Source organism: Typopeltis vanoorti, chromosome 8 (assembly GCF_054136105.1).
Source record: "Typopeltis vanoorti isolate ZY-2024b chromosome 8, IOZ_Tvanoo_1.0, whole genome shotgun sequence".
NCBI lineage: Eukaryota > Metazoa > Arthropoda > Arachnida > Uropygi > Thelyphonidae > Typopeltis > Typopeltis vanoorti.
This window is the reverse complement of record NC_143556.1, coordinates 4604954-4615669: the sequence shown is the minus strand read 5'-3', so window position 1 is coordinate 4615669 and position 10716 is coordinate 4604954. Positions and strand designations below refer to the sequence as shown.

At 35.3% G+C, this 10716-nt stretch overlaps 1 protein-coding gene across 1 annotated transcript in view; it reads left to right on the top strand.

Annotated features, from left to right (window-relative positions):
• The first annotated feature begins 1646 nt into the window (after positions 1 to 1646).
• Positions 1647 to 10716, top strand: part of LOC150103690 (complement factor B-like) — a 271622-nt gene continuing 262552 nt past the window's right edge. The window contains exon 1 of the mRNA XM_090396496.1: positions 1647 to 1802. The gene's annotated coding sequence lies outside the window, so the exon portion shown is untranslated. The remainder of the gene's footprint in view (positions 1803 to 10716) is intronic.

The following is a 10716-nucleotide window of genomic DNA, read 5'->3' as shown; positions in this document are numbered from 1 at the left end:
TCAGCATCTGAGCTCATGCGTGGCGATGATTTAAAGAATTCGGATACTGTCATACTCGAATCTTCAAATCAGCGCTATGCACAATTGTCTGTCTCTTGCGCTGATTCTGACCTTCTGTCTTCCTAAATTCTAACTGATATAGTTGTCTGATTTTTAAGGATGAATTCTTGTCAGCTGTAGATTAGAAACCCGAGTTCCCGGGAAAGAAAACTATACTCGTGTGCACCAGGTATCGACTAACCCCTAAAGGAAGAGAGAGGAAGAGAGAAAGTGAGGGAGCTCTGCTGGTTGGCGTTTGGAGTCGGACCTAGAACGGTCCAGGAAGGTCTATGTTATGGAATCATCATTTTTGCCAGTTAATTTACTTTTGCATACTACAAAATGTAAAGCGCTGCTATTATTAGATGGTCTAGCACGTTTTATCATTTCAAAAATCAAAACGATTAAAAAAAGATTAATAAAATTATGGTTGGATGAATTAAATGGAGAGAAACACCACCACCACGTTATAAGTTGAATTCTAGGCACTGCCTAGAAGAACGTATCGCATATTTTATTATTATTATTATTATTATTATTATTATTTGAATTTATAGCAGGCAATAAGAGCTTTTTCTCAAGAAAGAAGAAAGAAACGTTGGTTTTTCACAACTCACGCACTAGTACCTAAAAATAACGTTTCACGCACTTGTATGTACAAGTAATTAACAGTTAAATCTGAAACGTTGCGGTATCTATCTCGCTGTGGGAATGCACTCAACGCTGGCGATGGTGAGAGATGGATACCAGCTGCCTACCGATTTCCATAAAAGTAAATGCAATGAATGCCATCCATTCCCTTAGGTAAAGGAAAAGGCATCAGAAGAGTTAATTTTATTTATTTATTTATTTATTTATTTCTATTTCTTATGACTTGTAAAAGGAAGGATGATTATAAGTTTTTATTTAATTGTCAAGAAGACGATTTCAGATGCTGTTGCTTTTGTCCTTAAAGAAAGGACAAAAGCTGAAAAAGCTGCTTTTGTCCTTAAAGAAAGTAGAGCAGATTTTAAAAAGGCGAGAGAAATGCTTACCAATAAAAAAGATGAGGCTCTCTGAGTTTTGCCATTTGTCAACTGCTCTGTTTTTAAAAAAAAGTCCCTTGCAACTTTCTCCCTTCAGGTTCCCTCACTCCTGATTTTGACGTTTCCATGAACTCCGTTATGAACGATACTCTAATTTACTCTCTCTCTCTCTCTCTCTCGCCATCTTGTTTGAGTTCTTGGCCGCTGTTCGCAGCCTTCTTTGTCGAAGGGCAGTTCACAGAAATTCATCTCAGATGCTCGCTTTCTTTTGTTGCCAAAGTACTGAATGAAGACCACGTCCTTCACGCCTTTGTGAACAGTTATGTAGCAGGCGTCAGTGTATCGACGAATCATGTTTTAGGGCAAAAATATGTATTATTAACTATTGAATAAGTGCCAGTGGGACGAATCAGTCTGATGCTTTTAGCAGTTTCTATTAATGCCAAAAAAGATCTTCGATCTTGATTGACTTATCATAAGTAACCCGATCCGTTGAAATTTTCATGACCTTTGACCAAAACATGCGTCTGGAAAGATAGAGCGCAAATGAATTCAAGGAACTGCAGCATCATACGTATACACAGAGAGAATGTGCTTCCGAGAAGTGCGTGGCCAGGGCAATGATAACAGATAATTATTTGCCAATAAATTGCGTTTTGCTCTCGAACGAGGAACTTCGTGTCTCAGTTCACGAATGAACTTTTTACAGTAAATTTGAAGCCAGAAAGTAACGTAAAGGTAATTATTCAATTTCTTATTCGTCTTTTTAACTTCTGTGCTAAGATTCACTTACATGAATATGAAATAAATTCGAAAGAGTGCGTGCTATATCTATGTTCATTCCGTCCATCTGTCTCCCACATTGAATTTCCCTTTGTCTTGGGATACAAAGAGAAAGTCAGGCATACAAATGGTATCTGTCATATATATTTTTATGAGACTTTTGTGGGAATTATTCCATAATATAGCGCACAGCTTAACCGACCTTCCTACAGATTTGTGAAATGTGATGTAAAAAATGGAACTTCGTTATTCCAAATACTCGCACATCCCTATTTCTTCGATGTTTCCATTCTCATTCACATTCGAATTGCTTCACTGTTGATGGTACCAGTAAGTACACTGGTGTCCAAAGGCTAAGGACGAACTACAATTTTACTTGTGTATGAAAAGGTTTTCATGACTACAGCCAGTGTGGACATAAATTTATTGCCAGCACACTAATAAATTATATTACACAAAAATGTGTTATAAATTTCTTACAGATTAAGTTGCAATACGTTTCTGGAAAATGTTAGAAATTTCGTAAGGATGTAGTTAAGGAATTAATGTACATTGCTTACAGAAAACTCTGCGGAGAAACATTTCAGTATGGAATATCCAACCCGAAATGCGATGCAGCTCTCACAGTGTCGTCCCATGCTTAGCACCAAGTGAGTCAGGAGTTCTTGAGGCAAACTGGCACACTCCTCCTCTTTCGGAGCAAGGAGGAGGCTCTGTTTGTTTTTTGGAGGGAAATTTCGAGCAGCAATGCTCTCCCTATTTCTTCTGAAACTTGTTCTATGGGGGTTGAGATATTGGGAGCGTGCTGGCCACTGATTTGATTAATTGAAAATTACGTTGAACTTCGTTGCGATATCGTTCACCAGTCATAGTCCCTGTTTCCAGCACTTGTAGCTTGGTGGGCCAATTAAGCACAATGCCTCCTCATACCATGACCTCAGCACCACCGTGTGTGTGTGTGTGTATATATATATATATATATATATATATATCCCTTTCAAGAAAATTCTCGCAATGTTAAGCAGTATCAATTTCACGCCAGATCAATTTTGAAGCGACGCCTATTATTTCATTTATACTGCTTCTTATTATCATCTTTTCTGGAACTGTATTCATTCTCCTTTTTCATTCTCATTATGGATGACGTAGACAACTCTCGGTCTTCTTCTGTCAACTACTTAGAATGAGAGTCTATAGAAAATGCGCTCCTTCATTTTCCCCATAAAACCCTGCCAACATTTGGCTGTGATAAGAATTCGACTAACTATCTACCTTAGAGAAACCTCTGAAATGAATATTTATGACCCTTTTTTTTTTTTTGTACAGCTTTCTGGTGGATTGTTTGAGTTCATCCCCGATTCTTTTACAATTCAGCCAGTATCTGGGTGTTAGTGAGCACTTGCCAACAATCTTTCAACGGTAGTTCGGGATTATTTTCAAACAGTTATTATTATTTTTAAGACTTTGATTACACCGTAATCCATGGTTTGAAAAAGAAAGTGGTGTTGGGAGAAAGAAAGTAAGTCAGCCGCACGCCTTCATGTTTAACTGACAAAAAAATAGTTAATATTGTTCTTAAAAATATCACTTAAAGAGCATGCAGGTTGGACTCAGTAAGAAGCGTGTATCTGGCCATAAAGTAACTGCGAAGCATCGGCAAAAAAGGGAAGCGCAAGCCCTTTTCTCCGCTGCTTTAAAGCCCTCAGCAGTTTATAAAACAGATGGGGACAACTGGTCCCCGCCTCACGCAATCTTCGGTTGAGCACATTGCCCTGGCGTGCTAAATAGGAGGCGTTTGCCGATTCTAAGATTTATTATATGTGGTTGCTGGAATATGTTTCATAATCAATTTTGCTGAGTTTTGGAATTAAAAAACCCTTCGTTCTTTCCCCGATGAAAACCCCCAATAGTCTGTTCGAAAGTCCGATTTTCACTAGACACATCTGAAGAAATGCCCGAAAAAAAGTGCCTCTTGTGGGTAACCAGAATGTACCCTATAGTTGGACCTATGTCACGGACGTTATGTTACTAGAATTCGCTGCACTAATCCCTAATATCAACGAAGACTGAGATGCTTTCTGCACACCAATATTCAAACCGACTGCCTGTCTCGCGATCAGCTATACAAAAGTAAATCGTTAAAACACGAAGGATCCTGAGTCATAAACTATCGAAAGGCAGAAAAGTACTGTATGTATATATACTCAAACGGGTCCATAAACATACTAAAGTGCAGGCACATGCAGTTGTCGAATGACAATGGAGTCATTGACATTTTAGTTCGGTGTTCATTTTTTCCGATCACCACGACTAGGAGTCATATTGTCCGAATAAAGAGAAACAGCTTAACGGCAACGGCACCACATTCATCAGCCCAACTAAGTTGTCTGTTCGAATTAATTCAGCTCTTTCGTAGCTGGTCTGATTGCTCTTACACAAACCTCTACTTTTTGTGGGAGGAGAGAAGGTCAGTTGCGCACTCAGGGTTTAATCTTGGGAGGGGGCCAAGTTGAGTAGACGATTTGAGAATACACTACGCATCGCATACGACCTATGACTGAGCATTTGCAATGATCGCTAATTCAAAAGTAGTATACAAATAGAAGACACGACACAACATTTTAAAAAAATTAATTAATTAGGAAATGATTTTTAGAAAATTTTCTAATGTTTCTTCCTTTGTCTTTGGGGGAGACAGGGCCCCTTGACCTCCCTCTGTGTAAGTCTATTGAGTTGTATTATAATTTATGAAAGCCAAAGAAATTTTTATACTATATTATTTTTTTCTCGTTACTTCATTTAAAGCTTGCAAGTGATGTAAGTTGATGAGGATGTTAAGAAATCTGCCTGCTTTTTTGGTTGTTGAAAATTGAATGCATTTATTCTTCCCTCTGTAATTTTTGTAAAACGTTTATGAAGGACTGGAGGGTTACAGGTGTATATACTTTCTTATGTCAGTTTTATCACCTTTCTTATACAGAAGGATGATTTTTCCAGTATTCCAACATTTAAGGGTTCTTCCTGTTAACACAGTATACAATTTTGCTAGTTTTTTATGCTAGAGATCTCCTTTATTTTTTAGCATTTCTATTAGTATTCCATCAATTTCAGGGGCCTTTCCATATTTCATTTTTGTAAGTGCATGTTTTACTTTACCATCTTCGACTGTGTGTATTCATTATAATTTTCAGCATCCTTTTCTCTAGTGTGGGTCTCTATTACGTTCCCTTTATTTGTATACAATTTTTGATAAAACTTAGCTTTAATCTCCAAGATGTTTGTAATAATAATAATAATAATAATAATAATAATAATAATAATAATAATAATAATAATAATAATAATAAAAGAGCAGATAATGCCTTTTGTTTCAGTATAGAGAGTAGGCGTTAGCTGATTTTTTTAAATTTTATTTTATTACAAACATGTTGGAGATTAAAGCTAAATTTTATCAAGAATTATATACAAAGGGAAAGTAATAGAGAACAACACTAGAGAAAAGGATGCTGCACACTTCGTGGTACCTACCATACACAATATTTGTAACGTCTGAAAATAGGGTGTGTTCTACGGTCGATTTTCTTGAGTTTACGGGGACGAAAATCCCGAATTTTTCGTTGAGAAAAAAACGATTGCTCTTGCCAGAGATCGACTAACTTGAGAACCAGTCAAAAAAAAAAAAAAAAAAAAACATCAATTCTAATCGATAACTAGAATCGAATGTGACGCTCTTCCTTCGGGCAAAGAATGTAAACATCACTTCCACTGAGCAACACAGGCCATCTGCATGTTTTACACATTTCGTATAAAGATTGCCTGCATTATCAAGAAGTTATCTTGTTTTCTTTATACTGTTGTTATTTTCTATTGACGTTCTCATCATTTTGTATTGAAATGTCTTACATCCTTTCTTATCCTTTTCCTGATTGTTTTGCAAAGTTCAGAATATTCTGTGTTTCTTACTACATGTGCATCTCGTTTCATGTCTCTTCTTCTTTTTTTTTTTTTTTTTTCATTTCAAATATTTCTAAGATGTTTCTGATTTTTTTATCATTTTTTTTTCATTCTTATGTTTATCGCTGTTTTGCTTCGGACTGATCGATGATCTTTGCTTAATCTGACTTTGCTTATAATATTTATGTCTTGTGGTTTATCTCTTAATAAATAATCAATTTCATTCTTGTTAGTTCATTGGGTGTCTCCTCCAGGTCCATTTGTTTTCCTCCCCCCCCCCCCCCATCAGCCACAATACCATTAATTCCCAATAATGTTTACCATTTTCTAGAAGATGATGTATTTGTTTCTAAACAAGTTTTGCTTCATCCGTGCAGCTGCGCGTAGGTACATAAACTTGCACTATTCTTAAGGTATATCTTCTAATTAGTCTTGTGATTTGGCAGATTCTTTCTCATATGAATTTTACTTCTAACTTATTTTTTTTTATTCTTAATAAAAAAACCATCACCACGTTTGCTTTAATTTTGTTTTCCACCTGTTATTAGCAGATGCCCATTTTTTAGATCTTGAATCATATTTTCTTTTCGTTTATGTTCACTTATTTCGATTTTATCCCATGTGAAGCCTTCCAGCTCTTGATCTCGGTTTATTAATCTGTCATCACCGACGCACATTACAAGTAGCTATATATTCATGATGATAGTTTTTCCCCTATTTAATGATATCCATTTTTAATCCCCCACGTTGATTAGACGGATTGGGAGACGAGTTTTATAGTTTTCTGCCAGCCAGCTGTATAGTAGAATGATATGAAACGGAAGGAGGAGGGATGGAAAAGAGACCCTTAGTCCTCGAGTTACTCTAGTAGCGCAGGATCTGAAGAATCAGAAAGGTTATAAAATGACAAGATGAAATTAAAAAGACAGAAAAGGAATTTGACCATCAGATAAGCATGAAGTATGATCAAATTCAGCTCAGGTGCCAGGGGGGTTGCCAGTCACGTGCTCACCAGACGTGTATATATATATATATATATATATGAATACCCTTCTATAATTAATTAATTAGAATTTTATTGACCGGTTTTTGTCCTATGAAATGAGGGTTTTTTTAAGATCCTTCTGATAGTTGTATTCTATCATTCTGATGAAAATGCCTTCGATATTGAGGCGAAAATTTTACATCATTAAAAGGGTTTTCATGTAACCTGTCTTTTTTTTTTTTTTTTTCGTCTCATCAAATTTTATTCATTTGGGGAATGCTTCACGAAGAAGACTGTTTCACATAACAGAGGTTCATGTAATGAAAGACGAACGAGAGTAGATTCGGTAAGCAATAAAAATGTGTTATTGAAATCTTGCTCATGTTACTCAGGCTAAAAAGACAGCATAATGGACCATTGCCCATGGAAATATCTGTATGAGAGAAATAAAGCAGAAACCGAATCTTTATGAGAGTGGCTGAAGAGAGAGTCTCTGAGAGATGGACTATCATTTAACCAAAGGATCGTCTTCTGGACAGCATCGAGAATTTTTAAAGAGGTTTATGGTACACGCCTTAAATGTACGATCACAATCCAAGCATGGTCAGATTTGGGATTTGCACAGAGTTAGTGGTTGAACAATAACTGTCGAACTGATCGTTATGAAAGGTAAGGGGAGAAGAACTAAAGTCTTCTTTTTTGGGGGGAAATGGAAATTTGTGTTTTAGAACATTGAAGATGAATAGGTTGTTATCATTCTATTGAAGGATGTATGGAAGTCAGAGTTTAGAGCACTGATCATAAATTATCTTTATGTGTATGAAGATGAAGAATAGGGTCGGTGAAATAACAGAGTCCGAAGGAATACTTATATCAGTACGAAAATCTGAAGAGAGAGCGAGAGAATGCCTACCACCCTTACTCGCAGCGAACGACCCAAGAGAAGTGGCAAGCCAATTATGAAAGGCCGAAGGCAAATCATAAGTTGGCAATCTGCTGAGAACGGCTCGATGCCAAACCCTATTAAATGTCTTAAAAATATCGATTGTAAACGACTGAAGTTTTTTCAGACCATTCTGTGGTATACGTCCAGAGCGGGTGATGTAGGTGAGTAGATCTGTTGAGGTTCTTGATTGGGAAAATCTGTAATGGTAGTCACTGATTAGTCGACAGTTCTCCAGGTGTTGAAAAAGTTGGGTTGTCCCACTCTAGGAGAAAGCATTCGACTTTTGGTTTTAAAGCCAATAATAAAGTGCACTGAATGATACTTATAGTAGAGTCTTCTTCTAACATGTCGATAATTTATTGCACCGAAATATATGAATTTTTCACTGTTTGAGCTTAATCCACTACCCAGATCCACACATGAACTTTTAAGTTATTCTCTCGGCTTACTCGCCGTTACTTGCTGCTTTCCCTTTGTGTGTGTGTGTGTGTGTGTGTGTGTGTGTGTGTACTTGCCCTTTAAGACTAGGTGTGCGCGTGGTTCTGACAGTAGCAAACATGGACCCAGTTGGAATCAATTTGGAGGACTACTTTTAATTTGAGTTAATTCGGTATCTGGAATATATGCAATTCAACAATATTAAAATTGAAATAATATCTTTATTAATTATACTTTAATATAATATAATAATATAATAATACTAAAATAAAATACCGCCAACGATTTTATCCCTCCTCCCCCCAAAAGAATATTTATTTATTTATTTTCGTTTTGTAGAAAATGAAACTCGATTCTTTCGGTTATAGTACCGAAGTATATCAAATAACGTCCAACATAATTCGATCCCCCCCCACACCCTTGGTGAGCTTTAAATGTTATTGTGATTAGAAACATTGTTTTGATTAGGAATAATAATTGCAATATTGTCTTCTTCTTCTTCTTTTTCATGCATTAGATGTGATATCTGTTGCGACCAAGACTTTATCTTCTTTAATGATATCTTTTAGTCTTTTTCTAGGTCTTCCTGTGTTCTTCTCTTATTCTTTGGTTTCTAACTATAGACTTGTTTTATTATTCTCTCTTCCCTTCTTCTCTCCACATCAATCCATTTGTTTACTGCTTGTATTTCACATTGTTTTCTTATATCTGTATTTTTTATTTTATCTAGTTTTATTTACTATTTGTCTTAATATACTCATTTCACCTGTTTAACATTTGTCTTGTTTTTCTCGTGTCTGGCCTGGTTTCTGCATTATATGTCATAACAGGCCTGATCACCGCTTTATAAATTCTGGATTTTGTCTCTACTCTAAGATGTTTATTTTTCTTTGTTTTTTGGCCTTCCTTTCCAGTTCAGTTTTATACCTAAATAGTTCTAATTTGATATTTTTTCGATAATAGTACCTTCCAATTCTAATTATCGTCTTTGTGGTTCTCGTGATATTGTCATACATTCTGTTTTAGTGTTTGATATCTTCATATTATAGAATTTTGCTGCTTTATTAAATGTATGCAGTGAAATTTGTAGCTGAGTTTCATTTTCTGCAATTAATAGTACATCATCTGCATAACATATGATTGCTATTATTCTATTATTTATTTTCACTCCTGCATTTTGTTAACTTTTTGTATTATTTCTTCCATTATTATATTGAATATTGTTGGGCTTAAGGAGTCTCCTTGTCCAATGCCATTACTAATTTGTATCTCTTGACTTATTTTTCCTTCTGTTTTTATTATACAGCTATTATTATCATATATTTCTTTAATTATTTGTATTATCTTTTCTGATACTTTTCTTCTCTGCAATATCTCTATTACATCTTGAATTAATATTCTGTCAAATGCTTTTTCCAGGTCTATAAAGCATATGAATAGTTTATTATTGTATTCTATTGTTTTCTCTGTCAATTGTCTGATTACGAGTATTGCATCTGTACATGACCTGTCTTCTCTGAAACCTTGCGGTTCGTCTAATAGATTAATCTCCTTTGTTACCAAGACAAACACATGCAATAATGTTTAATATTTTAATTTTCATATTAAACATGTTTTTATTATTCTGTTTATTTATTATTCCATCATAGATAATAATACTGTCCACGATCATCTCGACGAACAATTGAGATTTTTTTTTTTCTGAACTGATAAGGGTCTTTCGTTTTATTTCATTTTTAATCGAATAGCTGAATCTTATCCTTCTACATCATACGAACTCATATTTCCCGTTAAATGCCATTTCCACATAAAAATACAAAAAAAATAAAAAATAAAATAAAAATTCGCTAACGTGAAAGGTGAAAAAAAAAAAAATTAGAAAATAATTCCCTATAAGGGAATAAAATGCGTTAGCCCTATCTAACGCTTGGAGGCTGAGTGGGCAGTCCACATATTTATATAAATTATTTCGATGAAAATCCGTTCTCACTTCCAAATTCAAAACACATCGATTTGCAGCGCAACTCTGGTCTACATTTTCGGAAAATGGTCGATTCATTGCGATCGTAAATGTCGGAATTTTTTCCAAAGTAATCTATTGATAGGTTATCTTTATGCAGTATTTTGACATTGCAGGCATTAAACAAAACTGGCCGATTTGTGATTGGCCAGCAGTTGAGGTCAATTGCTATGTCGATCAGATAGCACACGCACTGCTGCCACCATTTGGGCAAGAAGGAAGTTTCTTACTTAAACTTATCGGAATCAAGTAAATGTATTACGAAGTTGTTTTCGCTTGTTGTAAGCTATGTCATTGCGGGATAAATAAGCGAATCTTAATGTAAATAAAAATAAATTCATTTCTAAGTTATGATAGGATGAAGAGTACATAGCATTTAGAGGCTACAATACAGGCGGAAAATATATATCCTATTTCCATAACATAAGCATCGGTGTTGAAATTCTTGCATAACGAGACCTGTGAAGGTTTCATAATTAAACATTCACACATGTGCCACAATAATATATATATGATTGGGCTTGCA